This window comes from Canis lupus, chromosome 7, assembly GCF_048164855.1.
Source record: "Canis lupus baileyi chromosome 7, mCanLup2.hap1, whole genome shotgun sequence".
Lineage (NCBI taxonomy): Eukaryota > Metazoa > Chordata > Mammalia > Carnivora > Canidae > Canis > Canis lupus.
This window is the reverse complement of record NC_132844.1, coordinates 15,604,987-15,625,369: the sequence shown is the minus strand read 5'-3', so window position 1 is coordinate 15,625,369 and position 20,383 is coordinate 15,604,987. Positions and strand designations below refer to the sequence as shown.

Below are 20,383 nucleotides of genomic sequence, written 5' to 3'. Positions count from 1 at the left end.
CGACAGAGGTTTTTAGTGTTAATGAAATCCAACTCATCGATTTTTTTCTTCCATGGAATGTGCCTTTGGTATTCTATCTGAAAACTTATTGCCAAACTCAAGGTCACCTAGATTTCCTCCTAGAGGCTTATTTTTAATGGTTCCACGATATTCCAGAACTAACATCAATCCTCTATTTTTGGTCATATAAATGATTTCCAATCTTCCACTGTTACAGATAACACTGTGATAAATATCTCTTTAGTTATGTTTTTGGGTGCATTCATAATTATTTCTGTAAAATTAATTCCTAAAAGTAGAACTGCCAAGTGTGGCAGAAACCAAAGTTGGCTCATCCACATCTAATCCAACCTCTTTCCTGACTGCTTTTGTATACTTCAAAAGCTGAAAAGCTGTAACTTACTTTCCTGGAACCCAAGTCAGCTAGAATTCTAGATGTCATCCAGATTTTGCTATGGGTTCTTGAATTCAGAACTAGTAGAGAAAACAGGCTTGAGGCATTCACTAGTAAATCACTAGTAACAGAGTAGAAGTGACAAGGTTCTAGAACTAACTCTAAGTGCAGCATCTTCCCACTTTGACATATCAGGTCAGTGGCTTGCCTTTGGTGACCAGTTCTACAGCGTGTCTTGAGAATTATTTCTGGAAACCCAACCTCGAGTCTCTTTTTTTTTTTTTTTTTTTTAATTTTTATTTATTTATGATAGTCACACAGAGAGAGAGAGAGAGAGGCAGAGACACAGGCAGAGGGAGAAGCAGGCTCCATGCACCGAGAGCCCGATGTGGGATTCGATCCCGGGTCTCCAGGATCGCGCCCTGGGCCAAAGGCAGGCGCCAAACCGCTGCGCCACCCAGGGATCCCCTCGAGTCTCTTTTATTGTCACCAATTTAATTGTCTAATAATCTGCTGATTAGAATAAAAGTTTAGCAAGGGGGCAAGTAATCAAGGAAATACTAATCAAAATAAATGATACCAATTTCCACCTGGTAGAGATCTAATTAATACTAACACCTTATATTAGCTGGGGTATAAAAGGATGGATAAACTCAAGAACACATGCTACAATATTCTCTTGTTACATACATTACATTAAAGCATACATTAAAAGACTTAAAGAATCTTTTACCCAAGAATTCCATTTATGGACATTTGAATCCTTTAAAAATTAAAGATATGCACAAATACATGTGTTCAGGGTTGTTGATTATGGTAATATTTATAGTTAAAAAGTACAACTAACAAAAATGATCAAAAATGTGCTAACAATGCATTGGATATTCTTGGTTGTTTATTGAGCAGTCATCCTATCCTTCTAATGTACAAAGTAGAACCCCAGTTTGATTCAGTAGCAGCCAGGAGCTTCTGTGAGGATGAGCTCTCTCTAGTCAAGATTTGTGAAGCCTGTCAGAATGATGCTATTTCTATTGAGTGATTTTTAAATGAGCATGTGACAAGTTTCTGGCCAATGAAACATGAGAGCAAGTATTCCTCTGGCAGTTTCCCTGGCTCTTATATAAACCATTAGTCAGAGATTTTCTGTTTTCTTCTAGTTGGCATTGATGTATCTACATGCAATGCTTGGAACCATGCCAATGTCTTGGAACCATGAAAGCATCCAGCTTAGCCCAATAAGCCCATATGCTGAGAAAGAATCTAAGAGCAGGGAAATGGAAAGAACTTTGATGCTGTTGTTGAGTTGTTGGATTAATCCATTTTGAAAGAAGTCCACAAGTCCCCTTGGTATGTGAAATAAGAAGTATCTTTATTATTAAGGCTACTTTTAATTGGCTTTTCTGCTTTACCTAGAGTCAAAAGTAAACCAACTGAAACAAATGTTTACATAAGTTGTAGTATAACCATTAAAAAAGATAAAAAATTATTTAACAATATTGTTAACAAATCTTTTAAAAGCTCCTTTGAAGCATATTAAGGAATCTCTACAATTTCATCCCTGTATTTATAGATGAGAAAAATGAGATTGAGGTAAGATAGGGATTTGCTTGGGTTCAGACCACTAGTAAATGGTAGATAGAGGATTTGACCTCTGGTAGAATGTCCTCAACCATCCATTCATAACCTCTGGGCATCACTGTCTTGCACTCTACCATATATCACTAAAAATCGGTGTGGTATGATCCTGTCTTCATTTTACAGATATTACACTTATATAGATGCACCTATAGGCACAGAGTAAAGGACTGGAAGTAAACACACTGAAATTTGAAAAATAGTCATCTATGAATGTTTCTCATGTGATTCTTTGAGATTTGCTTTATTTTTCCAGGAGTTCTATAATATACAGATATAAGTTTTCTATTAAATAACAAGTCATATGAAATGTTACCTAAAAAATGTGAATGTCAGATGGAAGTTTCATATTTAAGAGAAAAAGACATTTTGAATAACATTTCATAACTTTGAAATGATAGGTTTTAAAAAGTATTACATAAAAAAATAAAAATTATTACATAAAACCTAAAATGATACTCAAGACTTGCTAAAAAGGTATTTACAAACTGAGAATAATTACATATTATCTGGAAATTGGAGAGTTTGGGAAAATACATTATAACTTTCTATATATTAAAATACTTATTTTTATTGAGATATATTTGACATACAACATGGTGTAAGTTTATGGTATGTGATGTATTGTTCTGATACATTTATATATTGTAGTATGATTATTAGAGGTTAACACCTCTTTCATTTCCCATAATTATCATTTCTTGTTTGTGGTAAGAACATTTAAGATCTAGTTTCCTAGCAACTTTGAAGTAGATAATATAGTATTCTTGACTATAATCAAAATGCTGTCCATTAGATCTCCAGAATGTATCTTTCAACATCAGTTTTGTCCCCTTTGACCAAGATATCCCCAATTTCCCCCCAAAATACCCTCTCAGCCCCTGGTGACTACCATTCTACCTCTGTTTCTATGAGTTTAGGTTTTTTAGATTCTACATACAAGTGATATCATGGGGTATCATGGGGTATTTGTCTTTCTCTGTCTGACTTACCTCACTCAGCATAATGTCTTCAACATCTGCCCATTTTGTCACAAAGGACAAGATTTCCTTCTTTCTCATAGCTTAATAATATCCCATTGTACATATATACCACATCTTCTCTGTCTATTCATCAATCGATGGACACTTACGTTGTTTCCATATCTTGGCTATTGTTAATAATACTGTAGTAAACATGAGATGGCAGATATCTTTTCAGGATGGTGATTTTGTTTCCCTTCAATATGTAGCCAGAAGTGGAATTGCTAGATCACATGGTAATTCTATTTTCAATTTTTTGAGGAACTTCTATACTGTTCCTCACACTAGCTACACCAATTTACAATACTCTCCACAGCACATAAGGGTTCTCTTTTCTCCACATGCTCATCAACACTTCTTTCTTTTTTCTTAATAGTCATTCTAACAGGTTTCTGTGATGTAATAGTCCGTGAGTTTTGTGTATAATACCAAAAGTACGTGCAATAAAAGCAAAAATCAACAAGTGGGACTACATCAAAAATACATATTTTTACCATAATTTTTATAGGCTTGTTTCTCCTTGCTGAAGAATCTTCAGAAAAACTCTGATGTGCTTATCTCGATGACTGCAAACTTAATTTGGGCAAGTTTGGGAATAATAGTCACCCCCTCATTTACAGTGATGCCTAGTTTTCATAACAAAATGTCTACTTTAAAAATTATACTTCCATAACCATTATAATAGCCAACACTTGGATGGTGTTTACTTTGTGATAAATACTATTCTAACGTTTTCACTGTATTAATTCATTAACACTCTCAACAATTGTCAGATAGGTACTATTATTATCCCCACTTTACAGGAAACTGAGGCACAGGGAGGTTCAGTAACTTGACTAATATCCCTAACCTAGCAAACCAAAGACCAGGTTTGGCATCCAGGCAGTCTGGATCCATACTTCCTGATTATCACGACTGCATATTGCTCTCTCTTTAATTAAATGGACTTCTTTGATTTCAGAACTCAAATGGCTAGTCTCCATCATCATCTAGGTTCATTTAGCAACCTCTAACTAAGTAGCCTTTTTTATTTTTGTTTTAAATAGCACTGTCAACCAAAGACTGAAAATACGAAGTGTGGAGGAAACCTGTTAGTTAACTTCAGATTTACCAGACGTGCTATCAAGAGGTCAAATTAGATACTAAAAATTCATTGTCCCTAGCATATTAAAGTGCTTTCTTAAAACAAGTGTGGATTTTTATTTACAAGGCATGTGCAAAGCGTCTATTTTAAAAAGCAGTACTGTATTACTTACGTATATCACTTCTTTCAGAAATCAGTGTATCTCAGAGACCAGCCACGATTGGGTCTGAGGAATGAAATACATACATATATTAGAAGTACTCATAATATAGATTTAATATGCACATTATATATGCATATTTATATATTTTTTCTTAGTCTCCCTCAATTAAAAATATGTGCATAATATTTTTTTTTGCACAGTGGGATTAGCACACATTGAAAAACACAAAGAGCTGCAATTTGAATGTCGCTTTTTCTGTGCTGGATTAGCCTCTCAGCTCTTTAACCCAAGCTGTAAATTTAGATGTCTTTGTTCAGTCTGCTTTTTGGTTCAGCACACACGGACTGGCCGAGCCAAGGCTGCGGAAGGCGCTTTCTCCGCCCCTCTGAGAGCTGCAGGAGTGATTCCGTATGCTCCAAGCCAGAGGTAATGTAATGTCCAGAGCTTTATTCACTGAGTCAGTCAACCATCCTTTCAGCCTTTGACTTTCTGGCCGCTGCTAATCTGTAGACCTCACAGAAGTCTCTAGACAAGGGAGATGTCGAACATGTGCTCCAGCAGCAGCAAAGAGACCCGCCGTGCGGGCAGCCAGGCAAGGACCCGGGCTTCTCATTTACACCGGCCGTGCTCCTGGGGTGCAGGACCAGCTCAACTGCACAATGGACTATAAAAGTCAGAAGGAACCCCGATTCCATTAAAAACTGCAAATAAAAACACCTGTTATAACTTTTCCTTAATGCTGCAAACAAGCAATTGTCCCACAGTACAAATATTTTCCAATCCCTAATAAACGTAACCTTCTTTCTTCTCTTTTGCTCAAGGGGAGGAGAAGCTTATGCACATACAACCACTTCAAAGAATTGCCTCTATTCTTTTTTTCTTTTTTTAGCCGGCTTCAGAGTGTTAAATCGTTCAATTTAAGGCACGAGTACAATGTAGGTGATGATCTTACTGCACTCTTTTCCCCAGATTTATTTACTGTCCAAAAGGTGTATAACAATGTGTGCATTCATTATCCTTCAGAAACATAGAGAATTCCAAAAGCAATTCTTTGACCCTTTTTATTCCCTTTGATACTAATGAGGCTTTTTAACAATATGCCCTAAAACATTATCTTCAAAAAATATATTTAATATATTGCAATAATTTTATATGGTGACAGATAGTAACTACACTTATGTGGTGAACATTTTATAATGTATATAATCGTTAAATCTCTATGCTATAAACAGAAACATACAATATTATATGTCACCGGTGTTTCAATTAAAAGTAAAAATTTTATATATATAAAATTTAAGCCACTATATTCAGTATATAATTATTTATCCCCAAAATATAATTATTTGAGGGAAAAAAATTACTATTGCTTGAGTATCCCAGTCTAGAACATAGAATCTTGAGTCAGAAAAGCAGTCTGATTCAACAAATGTCTGTTTGGCACTAATGATGAAAAAGGGGAAAAAAGAATGACACAGCCTCTGCCTTCATTAACTCACAGTCTCACTGGTAAGATAAGACACAGATAACAATGTGAGACAAAAGGGCAATCAAAGCCTGGCTTAAAATAGGAAGGCTATTGTGGCAATTTCTGTAAGTAAATATGATAATCTGTAAAATGAATGGAGAAAGGTAAGCCTGCAAACTGAATATACTAGGAAAATCTGCTTTCCAGCTATATATCATGTGGATGTTCACACTATGTGAAGGGAGCAGTGTGGGGATTAACTCATGACGATCTTTTGCCAACAAGGGAGCCTCTAGAACAGGTCTCATGATAGAATTTTCTACGATGATGGAAATGTTCAATATCTGTTGTGCTGCACTGTCTCATACGGGTAGCCATAGCCACCTGTGGCTACTGAGCACCTGAAATGTGGCAGTTATAACTGAGGAACTGGATTTTAATTTTTTTTTATTTTAATTAATTTTCTGATTTAAATGACCACATTCAGCTAGTGGTTGTCACATCAGACAGTGCAGTTCCACAAGATGTGTTCGGTATCTTTTGAGCAAGAAGTTGCACCGCTGCCCTAGTGCTAGAAAGTCGACAGCACTGGAAATGGCCCTGCTAGGGCACAACTCTAGTATTTCTCAGAAAATAGTCTAAAACTTGCTCGCTATCAAGTGCCTACAGAGCATATTCTCTGACCCTTGTCTCTGGGCCTCTAATGTAGGATGGTAAATGTTCATTTTCTATTTTTCAGTTGGGGGGGATGGTAAAGCACACTAATAATTAAAATTTTCCAAGGGTACTAATGATTTCATCATGAAAGAAAATAAGGCTTTTTGTGTGTAAACCACATCAAGAGGATGAGAATAGGAAATGTGGTGACAATCAGCTACACATGAGGGATCCCTGGGTGGCTCAGTGGTTTAGCGCCTGCCTTCGGCCCAGGGTGTGATCCTGGAGTCCCGGGATTGAGTCCCACTTTGGGTTCCCTGCATGGAGCCTGCTTCTTCCTTTGCCTGTGTCTCTGTCTTTCTCTGTGTCTCTCATGAATAAATAAATAAAAATCTTTAAAAAAAAAATCTGCTATACATGAGAAAATGTTTTCATGCAAACCTATGCTGAACGTTTCTGCCACAACAATATAGACATCTTCAAATAAAAGGATTGATTATAACATTGCAGATAATCCTTACTAGGGCCTGGACATTAATGGCAAATCACCAGCAAAGATATTGCTTCCTACTCAGGGCCCCTGAAGTAATCAGAGCAGGGTTCGCCACAGGTCTTCACGTTCATTGTTGCAGGTGTTGTAGGTAAAGTAGAGGAACACGACGACTCTTGAAGGCTGGGAGAAAGACAAAGTGATGTGAATCCGTGGCCTCCCTTTGAAATGCTTCCCTAGAAGCCTGTCCTAATGAGCCAAGCACCGAGAGTGGCCGCCTGGCCGGCTCCTGCACGCACAGCAGATATTGTTAATGAATGGTGTCGTGTTTTCCTGGTGACCGGCTCAACACGACGCCCCACAAGCAGTCTACTGGGATCGGCGCTAGAGCTGAAACCTATTTTCTGACTCCTGTGCTGCTGTGCATACCTTGGTCTTTCTGAAGTGTGTCATAAAAGTACGAAACAAGTAGCAAGGTCTCATTATGTGTTAAATTGTGGGTGAAAAGCTCCCTGGAGAATCTCTACACTTTATCAAAAACCTTCAAAAGCAAAGTTTTGTTGTTGTTTTCTACAAATTGTTTCTAAGAAGGTACCCCATCTAAGCTCCCGGAACAGCAAGAATTATGACTTGGATCAAGGAATCTGTAACCAGTGGGGGGGAAAAAACCTATCAAGTGAGGTTTTTAGAAAATACAGGTTCTTAGCAAAACAGAAATGTTCTTTCTCTTAAGTCTCTGGTGCCTGTAAGCTTGGGGGAACTTCAAGGTACCGTTACTATAACAATTTTTTTACAGTAGAAATTATAATTGAAATTTGCTACTACAAGGATAACTAAAACTCAATCATTTTACACTCTCCCATACATGCCTGAGGATACTTGGGTGTAAATAGATTTCTTGGAAGCAGTCACTGACTATGGTTAAATTACATCTTACCAAGTAAATTCATTGGTTTTTTAATTACTCTGCTGATGTCCACATGCTGTCTCCCCTATCTCATACTGAAATGATATCGATTCGATTCCTAACTCTGCTATGCCAAGGAGAAAAAAGTAGAGACTAGATTTTATTTTGGTTTCTACTTTAGAAGCAAGAGCCAGTTATTAGAAGCACACGTATATGGGGCACCTGGGTGGCCCTGTGGCTGAGCATCTCCCTTTGGCTCAGGTTGTAATCCCAGGGTTCAACTGGAATCGAGTCCCACATCAGGCTCCCCTCCCCACAGGGAGCTTGCTTCTCCCTCTGCCTATGTCTCTGCCTCTCTCTGTATCTCTCTGAATAAATAAACAAAATCTTTTAAAATAATTCAGGTATATGGTTATTTTTTTAAATCTGTCTGTGCCATAAATTGTCACCATTTGATATTTGCTTTAAGTGGCTCCCTTTGTGTACAAGCATCGGAGTAAGAGTCTCATCATCACTGCCCTCTACAGAATCTTCACAAGAACAAGAAGTGCATCTCCAGAGGTGACAGTGGAAATGAAATGGTCATAAGTAGAAGTTCCCATGTGCAAAACGATATTAGGGAATAGAACTGAGGGGAAAGGGAGCTGTCCTCATGTGATATGGAATAATTTAAAATTTTGCAGCAATTTAAGCACAATTAAGAGAGTCGATTTTCCTTAAAATAAAAAGTAATTTTATCTCAGGTTGACAGCAATGAGAATAAAGTGCTATTTTCTTTTGGAGTTCACCCCATAACTACTATTCCCTTGCTTGTCAGGAGCCCATTGAAATTGTTTCTGATCATCTCTGCTGAGGACTTCATTTCCGTTTGGTGGCCTAGTTAGTCACAATGTTGTAGCATGCTGGCAAAGCAAAATGGGGAATTGGAGGCAACTAATCACATAATTAAAGCCAAAAACCTCAGGTAATTCAGGTCAACGAGGGTTCTGGGTGTCAATTATCCAGACAGTCATTTCAATCCTTCATTTCAATAGAGTGACCCTAATTCTTTAATTACCCTTAATTAATAATAGTGCCAGATCTATTAGTTACAACCTTTTAATTTGCTTCTATATGTTATATATCATTCTAACTATTCAAGTTCCAGTTTTTTGAAAGCCAAATTCTTGAATACTTACCACCATGATTTCACATAATTGAACAATAAATAATTTTATGTCAACTAATTGCCTGTTTATTGCCTGAGCCTGATGCATAATGAAGCAGAGTCTCCTAGAAAGAACTACAGCCAGCTCAATACTCAGGGGTCAAGTTGTCGTTGCACAGCCATTAACAAGTTGGGTTCAAAACCAAGTTTTTTCTTTCTCATTATAGCATGAAAGTTCCTTCACAGGCTGGCCCTGATCTACCCACACACCCTGTCTCCTACCAGTCACTGTCCCCGAGAATCTGAAGCCTCACAAGTCCCTCCCACGAAGCTTCTCACTATTTTCTAAACAACTCATGCTCCTGGCTAACTCTGTGCTTGAGCATGTGTCTTCCCAGCAACTTGGACAGTTCTCCTCACCATTGACTTGTACTGGTGTTTTGACATTGATATTTCTATGCTTCTCCCTTTTTCTTTTTCTTTTTTTTCCCAAAGATTTTATTTATTTGAGAGAGAGAGAGAAAGAGCAGGAGCAGGAGGAGGGGCAGAAGGAGAGGGTAGAGGCTAACTCCCTGCTGAGCAGAGAGCTTGATGTGGGGCTCCATCCCAGGACCCCAAGACCAAGACCTGAGGCAAAGGCAGGTCTTTAACCAACTGAGCCACCCAGGAGCCTCTGAATCTCCCTTTTCCTGTACCCTTAGCACTTTATCTGTGTCTCTCTTATTTCCCTTACCACACTTACTGTTGTAGTGCTTAGGTCTCTCCCCTCTGCTCACCAGGAGTCCTTTCAAGGACATCAAGCTGTGGCAAACTTTGGGGAAACATTTAGTGAGGAAGAGTAGGATGAAAAGATTCTCTAAGGACCATGGAATACAGTTCCTTAAGGACTAGTGAGGCATTTGGGGGTTCTCAGATTTGCCTAATGCAGAACATAGGCTATCCATAGAGTCGCTGGGCTTTGTGGTGCAGAGATTTCCTTCAACTTCCCAGTTGGAGCTTGACTGCAAAACTTTCTGGCAGCCTGTAACTTCCATGAATAGGCACAGTAAATGGAAAAATGACACTAAGGAATTTATACATGTTTACAATGAGTATTATTTAAGCAGAAGGGGGAGGAGGCAAGATGTGAGCTCTAAAAAATAAAATTTGAGGTTGACCCCAAATTCCTTTGTCTGATGTAGACCAAATGCTTTGTGCCAAAGGTGACAAAACAATTTCTGACCTTCTTCAGTGCCTAGTAAAAATCTAGAGCCCTGGGTACTAGGATCCTTCTCCACTTCAATTCTGCTGTAAGGCATATATAAGCTTCTGCTTTTCTACATTTTTTATAGAATTTACTTAAAAGGGTGATAACGGGAAATATATAACACACTAATGATGTTTTTGTGATTTTGTTGTGATATGAGTTCTGTGTATGCATGACACAGATGGCTCTATTTTCTATGGCACCAAGATATGTGGACTGTATCAGAAGGTACTTTGAATGTAGGTAAATTTCATTGTAATGTAAATTAAAGAAATTAAAGAAATGTAGTATGAACTAATTCAAGATAATAATATAAGGAGTGCTATTCCTTATTATTTCCTGCTACATGGAACTAAGGAATGCATGTAATTATGTGGGACACTTCCAGAGCTGAATAATGATTCATTTAACTAGGATTTCACTGATGACAATTGAAAAGGAACTGCAAAAGTATAAAGATTGCATGAGAAGTTTGGGTACTATTGTAATTAATATATTACTTCCTCTCTATATTTGTGATTCAGTTTTCATTTATTATTTTCTCTTTTCTTCGTGCTTCCTTTCAGTAAGACAAGTTCTAAAATCCTAAGTGGTGTATGAGCTATTACATAATTGTCCTTTTATGGCCTGCATAGACACTGCACTCTAGTACATTCTTTTGTGAAGTAATTTGGGTTACCTTGGATGTGAAAGACCATTCCATTGTAGCACATTCCACTGTGCAGCCAAAGGCCCAAAAAAAAAAAAAAAATACAGAGTCCTGGAATGGTCTCTGCAGCAAATTAAACTTCAACCATCCTTCATGAAATGTTGAAAGTTTCCAGCCAACTAGAGGATTTTGGCAAAGATCAGCATGACTTGATTGGAAAAAATAGTGTAAAATGTTATTTAGGCTGTTACAGAGTTAGGGTTTTTCTGATGTGACAAATGTAGTATTTCATTGATGTTTCAGGCATCTCTCTAACTCCAACACCTAGTAGCTTAACACCACAACAGTATATCATTTCTCATCATTCTGTGGGTGGATTGGATGGTTCTTCTGTTTTGGCTGGGCTCATGAGTGTAGTTAAAGCTGATCTGAGTTGGGTATCCCAAAGTGGCCTCACCCCCATGTCTAAGGGTTATGCTAACCAGAACTCTGTCACCTTCTGATCTTTCATTCCAGGGGTTCTACACAGCCTGACGGTCTCAGGGTCCTGAGGAGGTGAGGCTGAATTTTCAAAATATCTCTAGAACCCTTGCAATTGTAACTTCTGCTACATTGTATCCATCAAATCCAGTCAAGGGCAGCCCAGATTCAACAGTGTGGAGAAATAGACTCTACATCTCAACAGTAGGAGAAGCAGCATTACATTGCAGAGCAACAGGGACACAGGGTGGCATGATTCATTATAGGCCATTATTATAACAATCTACTATGACAGGAATTTCAAAAAGGAAATGGATCTTTATTGTATTAGGTAAGAATAGTGCTTCCTCTGCCTATCTAAAAAGAAATGTCAGTTTGGATTTCAAAAAGAACTAATATGAAATAGGAGACTAAATGTTACATACATGATTTTGCCTGCCATTTTCTGAAATTCATATTTAAACCACGTTACTTAAAGATTGCTCCTGATGTGCTGGGGTTGGTCCTACCTACACTGAGGAGAACACAAGATGGTATGAAGTGATGCTTTATCCCATGAGTTACAGAAAGCTGTCTCACCAAAGAAAAATACTCAGAAGGCACCTTAGGTCATGACAGAAGATGTGACATCTGGAGATGTTTTATCATAAAGTAACAACTCAAAATTCAATGTTTTAATGATTTTTCCTGTATAGCATTTATATATAATGTTTAAGGGGATGGAATTTTAACGAATTGCAATAGAATGTCTAGTGAGGAGCCTTAAAATGATAAATGAGAGTTGCCATTTTCGTGCCTACCTCCTATGTCAACAATGACATGTAGCATGAGTTGACAATAATCCTTAAGAGAGCCAATTGACTAAATTTCTGCGATAAGTGTCTTCCAGAAATGACCAGGCTTTATCTAAGTTAAAAGTAACTGACCAATCTTCTGTACGTAGTACAGAAACACATAGTAACATGTATCGGAAAAGATCAATTAAAATGAAACCATATCTCCAAAATCTTCTAAATTATATGCTTTTCTAATATAGCATGCGATACTTCAGCAATATTGTATTTCACATGGACTCATGTAGTTTCACATGGACTATCTAAAATAGGCTAATACATTAGTCTATTAATTTTAAAGCATTAAATATAGTTTTATATAGACTTTCCAACTTTGAAAAATAGAAAACAACCTAATTCTAGTTAATCATAGGAAATATCCTTTAACTCTGGTGACATCAAAGGAAAGAGGTCGCTAATGACTAGCATTTAGATTTGTATTTGATTTGCCTTGTTTTCCAATTTTCTTTATGTCAAATGTTAAATACTTGTAAATGCCAAATCATCAACTAGAATAAAAATTTCACTTTTCAGTCATTCATATATTCAATAAACCAGTCTTCACTGGGTACCAGTCTTGCAGGACACTGTGTTCAGAAAGCACACGAGGAGACGATGATGAACATGGTACCACCATGCCAGAGTTTGGCACTGGGCAACTCACAGCTGCATGATGTTTAGACTGTGCGCTAACATTTTTTCATCATTACTACCAAAGTTCAACTGAGAAATTTAACTATGTGGAGTTGTAAAACTGAATTCAGTTGCTATTTTCCTCTTATAACCTCACACTCTCAAAACCCGATTTCTTATGCTTGTTTCTCTCATTTTCTTTCCCAAAAGTTACATCTTAGAGGAAAGTTCAGGTCTGAAATCTGGTCGTCACCATTCAGACTACTGACCTGCTGTGCCACTTTTTTAAACAACCGATGCAGAACTCATGGAGCAAGTTTGGGGATTGTGGATCATGTTCTGTGATGAAAAGCTTAAAGTCTAGTTCCAAAAAGAAAAGCAGTTTTATGCATACACATTTGATGTTACTGGCCACCACTCCATTCTGTCATCCCCGAAATGTCACCATGATGCTCACGCCTAGGAGTGGTGGGGGCTGGCGCAGTAGACCACCCAGAATCCCTTTACACCACCCAGAATCCCTTTACAAGGCTCTTGTTTTGTTTGTTTGTTTTTCTAAGGCCAAGGATAAAATCTAGGTCCATAGAACAACAATTTTATCTCTGCTAGGTTAAATAGCCTATACAGGGAAAATATGCCTCAAAACCATGATTTAAATAACTGAATTAGACAGCCAACATCAAAAAATTTTTTTATATCATTTAATAAGGGCTTGGCAATTGTTTTGAACTAGGTGAAACCGAGTTTAGGAAGCATGAGTGCTATACAAAGACTAAGTAGGGAGCAACACGAATTGATGTTAGAGACACCGAAAGACTTATTTAACCAAAGAATATTAAAATGTTTACCAAAAAAGGGGAAGAGATATTGTTACCAAGGTCACTAGGCATAGGATGCTATCCCTCTTTTGTGTACTCTAAAGAGTTGGAAGCACCACAGAGATTCTTTCAGGATGTGAGGCTAAGGAAAGTGAAACTCCTGCTGGTCTGAAATAAGGCAAAGCCAAAGAGAAGCCGGAGCAGGACACCAGACTGTAGGAGAAGCACAGAGAGTGATAAAGGAGAGATCCCAACGATAAACATCCATATTTCACTATTTCGTCTAGAGCCAGCCCTCTGTGCCCAAAGGATGTGTCTTTCCCTCTGCAAACCTGACGTTCTCTTCAACTCTTGAAGTCTGGAGTCCCGGCTCCACTTCTATGACTCCAGTGGCTCTCCATCTGCTTTGTCATAGAAGCTCATTTTTAGCCTTCTTCCGATTGGCAGTAGCAGGAATCATAGTTTGTCATTCAATCCACAACTCTTCTAGCTAGTTCCATGTCAGGGCACTGAATCAGGTTTCTCTGTGTTCATTTGCTTTGATTCTTTAGCTCCAGCCCAGTTGGTCTCCCCTATGCCTGTGAACACATCATATTCATTCCTTTGACCAGGCCTCTGCTCAGTTTTGTCTCCCTTGATCCCAATGCAGCCTTCTCTTTAAAGTCTAGATCAAGAACCATCTGTCCCATAAAGCCTCCTCCAACTATCCCAGTCTATTATGCTTTCCCTCCCTACTCTGAGCTCAGCGCTTTCGAAGTCAAACCATTAACTCTTAAATTGCTTCACAACTACTAGTCTTATCTTCTATTATTGTAATTTCTGAGGCATGGGGCCATGACTTGGACTCTTTTCAATATTTCTACCATACCTTAATATAGGCTTACACATAATAAAGCTATTTATTAAGCATGTATTGTTTGATAGAGTGACTTTTATCCTCTATTCCTGTTTCCAACTCAGTTCCAAATTTCTCTTTAAAGAACCTTTTGTGATCAGAGCAATGGACTTTAGAATTAGATGTCTTGCTTTCCAGCTACATAAACAGCTAATCATAAACTCTAATAATAACAGAATGTAGCCCTGAAAGCTTTCATATTATTACCTAAATAAATGTTTACAATGTACATACATACCTATGCGCTCCAAAGGGTTAATGCTCAATGAGGGGTTTTTTATAGTTCATTAATTGTTATATTGCATGCTTTTATCCAAATTGTTAGTGCCCTGCTTAGTCAACTGAAACATATTGCTTTGATATCAAAGCTGCAATCCAGACCTTTATTTCTGGTGTATGTTCTATTCAGAAATGCAAGTCCTTCTGCACAGGACAGCAAGAATTGTCTTAGAGACCTTTGCAATTCACTATGCCACATGCTCAAGATCGAAACGACAAATTTAGTCCAAAGACTAACATATATAACAAACTTCGCAATAAAACACACGAGCCAGAGGGCCTACAGTTAGGAATCAGGGTTCTATTATTTCCTTGGTTGTGGATCTGATTTCGATTTTGGATAAGCATCACATCCCCATTCACAAATACTAATACTTTGAAGAAAGAAGAAGCAACTGAGGAAAATAGGAAGGGAGGGGGAATTAATTAGAACAACCAGGTTATTGTCGATCTAGGATAAATCATGTTTCAGTAAACTGAGTTTTTAGTCTGAAAAAACTCAGACATCTTATGTGGCATGTTATGGTAAGACTTAATCATAAACTGATGAGCATTATGGTAAGAATATGGTTCAGAGGGTAAAGTTTTTTCTTCAAGTTATATAATAAAAGAAAACGTGGATTCATTTAACTTAACTTCTAGTATGTACCTCCTTACCTTTAGAAATACTACCCATCCAAATGCCCTTTTTTTTCTACTCACAGTTTGGGTCTATAAAGAAAACTCAGGCCATACAAGGATGGCTCAGCTAATCTGACCAGTTTCTAGTTAACTTATTATTATTATTTTATTTGGTAAGATTCCCAACTGTATCTCTAATTAGGTATCACACAACTATTCTAGAATGGTCATTAAGCAAGTCAGAAAATAAGTATGTTGTAGAATCACTGATGTTGTCCTATTATATATAGAAAACCTCAAAGTTTTCCTTACAAACCCAAATTCTTTAATAACCATCTACAAGAGGTCAAAGCTTATTCAAACATTCAATTATTCATTAGGCACGCTGCCTAATTTTTTGAAAATCTGCCCTAATTTCTTTAAGTCCTGGGAAGCAGTGCAGGTGGACTTAGCAAGTAAGTAAGTAAACAGACCCACAAACACTGAGAACAAGTTCCACAGAACGCTTGGGAAACAGAAGGTGAGACTTGAGTGGAATTTGAAAAATAACCAAAGCCAGAGAAGAAGTCAAAGGACATAAAAGAGTGAGATCTTCCAAAAACTGAGAATGACCTGTCTGGGGGGACTTTGATCCCCCCACCCCCAAAGAGAAGAGACCAATGGCTTAGGAAAAGATTAGGGGTAGAGGAATTGCAACAACAGGAATTAATGATAAAGAACCATTATAGATTTCACTAGTAGAAGAGTCCAGGTAAGGTTGCATTGTAGCATCCTCCCTAAGCAAATGCTTCTTTCTTCCTTTATGCATTCTCCTTTGTCAGCATAACACCAGATATCGTGCCAAGATTTCTGACCTTGGATATGGTGTTATCCAGACCCATCCTCAGGGAGTACTAACCACCCAATCCTTCCCTCACAAACGTACACAGACCTCAGGATGACAAACATACTATGCATATATCCGGGCCCCTTAAGTTCAGGAAGAAAGGTTTGTTTCTCTCACTGACATGATTTCTTTCCTGATTTGAGGTCTCTCCTAAAGTCTACCAATGCTTTAGAAACCAGGCTATCACATTTCTTTGCCCATGTTTTACATTTTTTTCAGGGGCATTGCTAATAAAAGTCATAGGGGAAAAAATATGGTTTGTAAAGAAATATTTTAAAATAGTGTGGATGGCTCAGTGTACGTAGTTAGTGGATATGGGTTAAAAAAAAATAAACAAAACACCATTTCATAAGAACACATCAGAAGCCCAGTCCTGATATAACCTATGGCATTCTGAAAGAAGTCAATAAATAAAAAGGCAATGGCACTTTTAACCACATATGCTAACTAGGTCATCTAATAATGATGACATGATTCTAGTCATGCAAGGGTATCATCTACTCATTATGATTCAAGTTATGGTCGATGACATTGATATAACTTAGAAGAGTATAAGATAGAGGAAATATTTCATAGTAAATAGACCAAGAATGATTCCCCTTGGAATAGTAAAGGTACAAATTGCTTTAGTTTTCATTTCCATGGCGCTAAATTTGTATTTCATGTGAGGGCCTATAATTGATGACTGCTTACTTGTCTGAGGCGAAAAAGGATCAAAAAATAGATTATGATTGTCAAGGTTGTTTGTGTTAGTAGCTAAAATGGCAAGCAGTACCCCGAAGTCTTTGTAAGCAGCACACAGATATTTTTCTTTTTAAAGAAAACAAAGTGTTAGGCAAAAAGTTACAAGCCAAAATACCCTATATCATCCAGCTGACATGGTTCACAGTTTTTCTCGGAACAATGATTGTATCACAGCAAAACATACTGCTATGCATCCATCCAGATCAGTCCTAGATTTTCTCAAAAGCATTACAGGATTGACGTGGTTTTTTTTTGTTTTTTGTTTTTTGGGTTTTTTTTTAGGATACAAAATATCTGCAGTTGTTCCACATTTTGGTATTCTCTTTTAAAAAAAAAAAAGTCTAAGTTGGTTAACAAAAGCATCTCGATGTTGCTATACTTAGTAAATAATTTAAAATTCATAATAATTACTTCCATATGTCAAATTCCCCTCTTCCCCAGATTCCCAATTGCCTCTCATTATCTTAGATAGCCCTATTTCTAAATTTCTCTTGATGTGTTGTAGATACTATTATGTCCTACTTCTGAGAATAATTCATTACCATTCTGCGTATTGAAGTATTAATTTATATAAGCAAAGGGGCAATCACATTTAGTTAAGAAAAATAAGAAGCTATTGTTCTAGTGAGTATTCATTTTGGTTCCTACCCACAGAAGGAGTGCACGTGTGCATGTGTGCACGCATGCAAGTGTGTGAACTAAATAACTGACAAATCCTCACTTTCCAAACCCTCAGTCAGTTTGTTTCTCATACAATGAGAACTCTAACTTTTTAAAAAGGTTAATTTTGAAAATAATTATAAATTCTATAGTGACTTTTTATGCTACCTGATATTTACCCATTACGTCAGTGTTTCTCAAATTGTCTGTGGTTTTAAAAGAAAGAAGGGAAGAAGGAAAGAAGAAATCTTTTCTCAGGTTCCAATTTATCATGGACCATGACTTCTGTTAAGATACAAATATATATATATGTATATATATGAATTTTCAGTCATATTTAATCCTTACAAACATTTCTCAGTGCTTGCTATCAATGTTGGTTTTGTCCCATTGCAGACCAGGGAGCAACAGTAGTACTGCTTTAGACTTGGTATCTCCTCAAAAGGAAAGCATAGAATTTTGTTTTTAGAAAGTTACTTCAAATGCTATAGAAATACCTAAGTTTGTTTTTGTGAAAGCAGAAAACTATCAATCTTTTTTTCCATCTGGCATGCAATATTAGAGATTAATGGTTGAGAGATCATTGCATCTGGGTGATTTGAATAAAAATTAAGGTGGGTGGGATTTGGAAGAGGCAAAAGGTAAGGAGGGGAACTCACTGGATTTTGGCAAGGATTTCAAGTTGCAGGGCATGGGGAGAAGTGGGGAGGGGCGGGGATGTTTTGGATCTTATGGCATAATTTACTGACATCAGTAATAGATATTTACAGTGAAGCTTTACCTGGGTAGTCAATAATATGCCTAACAACTTTTGAAAAATCCTATTTAATATTGTTAAGATTAACTCTCACATTAACTGGTTTGCAGTCGACTTTCACTAGGAGAAAATCTAATTAAAGAGTAGATTAGACAAAATAGAAGCTTATATTTACTCAAGTAGAAGTTGTTCTGATAAAATAGTTTCTAGTATTGGTTCAGTGGTGCACAGATCAGTGCTACTGAGACCTCTGGATTTCTTGTCCATTTGCTCATGGTCACAAAATGATTGCCAAAGCTTTAGCCATCATATCTGCATTATCAGGTAGAGAAAAGAAGGAAGTGACAAAGTGGCATCTATATCAGCCAAAGAAGACGGCTTCCACTTATGTCTCATTGGACAAAGCATGTTAAATGGCCTTCATAACCACTAGGGAGGCTGGGAAATGGGTGTCTTTAACTGGATTTGGCATGAACCAAGAAAGAAAGGAAGAAGGGAAATTCTGACCAGAGTTTAGGACCACATGGGTTGTTGGGATTCCCGCCCCCCTCCCCCCCGACTTAACTTAGTTATAGCCCATTCGTTCTGAGTCTCTTAAGCTGAAGGTACAAAAATATAATGAGGATTCTGTGAAATTTAATGCACATTTTAGACAACATTACAAGCAAAGCTTACTGAAAATCTGAACTACAAATAGGCAACTAAAGTAACTAAAAGGGACGCCTGGGTGGCTCAGTCGGTTAAGCATCTGCCTTCAGCTCAGGTCATGATCCCGGGGTCCTGGATCAAGTCCTACTTTACAGAGCAGGGAGCCTGCTTTTCCCTCTCCCCCTGCCTGCTGCTCCATCTGCTTGTGCTTTCTCTCCTCTGTCAAATGAATGAATAAACTCTTTTAAAAAGAAAGAAAGTACCTCTAAAAGTGTGATATATCACAATATCATTAACCAGCTAAATACAAATGTAAGTTTTATTTGGGACTGCTTAGGTCTACACTGGCCCATACCTCAGCTGTCTTGGGTCTTGGGCTGGTTTACTTGCTTGCAGAGTTGCAGAACATCTCTAGTTCCCTCTCCTGGAGAGGTGAAAATATCTTTTCCCACGTGTGTTTCAGGAGGCTCACAAATGCATACTATGTGCAGTCAAAAAAAAAAAAAAAAAACCCTTTTGAGCCGTATATAGATGCACTCTGTGATGGTTAATTTTGTGTGTCTGCTTGGCTAGACTAAAGTGACCATTATTTGGTCAAACATTATTCTAGATCTTTCTGTGAAGTTTTTTAAAGATGAGATTAACATTTAAATCAGTAGACTTTAAAGAAAGCTTACCCTCCATAATGTAGATGGACTTCATCCAAACAGTTGAGGGTCTAAATAGACTAGTCCTCAGGGACTGACTGACCTCCCATGAGGAAGGGAATTCTGCCAACTGATTGTCTTCAGATTCAAATTAAGATATCAACTTTTCTGTGGGTCTGCAGCCCACTGACCCACCTTGCAGAATTTGGACTTGCTAGACTCCATAATCGGGTGAGCCAATTCCTCAGAATAAAACTTAACATAAGTTTCTAGACAGATAGACAGATGGACATCCCATTGTTTGTTTCCCTGGAGTATCCTGACTAACACACTTCAATGAGTCTCACTCTTATCTCTTTCTTCTTTCCTCATTTTACCTCTAATTTTCTTCAGTTAGATGCTTCATGTAGTACTACTCTGTTTTGGTTTCTCTCAAACTAGGAGGGTATTTATATCTTCTATCAAACTCCTTTGTTTATGTGGGAAAGGATTAACCTACCACCAGAAAGATCACCCCCCACACACCCTTGTTTGCATTGCTCTCTAACTCACACGTTGGCGATAGAACAAGCTTTTTCACCCATAAAGAACGGACCACAGCAAGGATCAGACCTCTCCCC

At 37.6% G+C, this 20,383-nt stretch overlaps 1 long non-coding RNA gene across 1 annotated transcript in view; it reads right to left on the bottom strand.

Annotated features, from left to right (window-relative positions):
• Positions 1-20,383, bottom strand: part of LOC140636235 (uncharacterized) — a 47,804-nt gene that overhangs the window by 11,841 nt on the left and 15,580 nt on the right. The window contains exons 3-4 of the long non-coding RNA XR_012033533.1: positions 6,945-7,096; positions 4,308-4,361 (exon numbers count right to left, since the gene is read on the bottom strand). This is a non-coding gene — a long non-coding RNA (uncharacterized lncRNA). The remainder of the gene's footprint in view (positions 1-4,307; positions 4,362-6,944; positions 7,097-20,383) is intronic.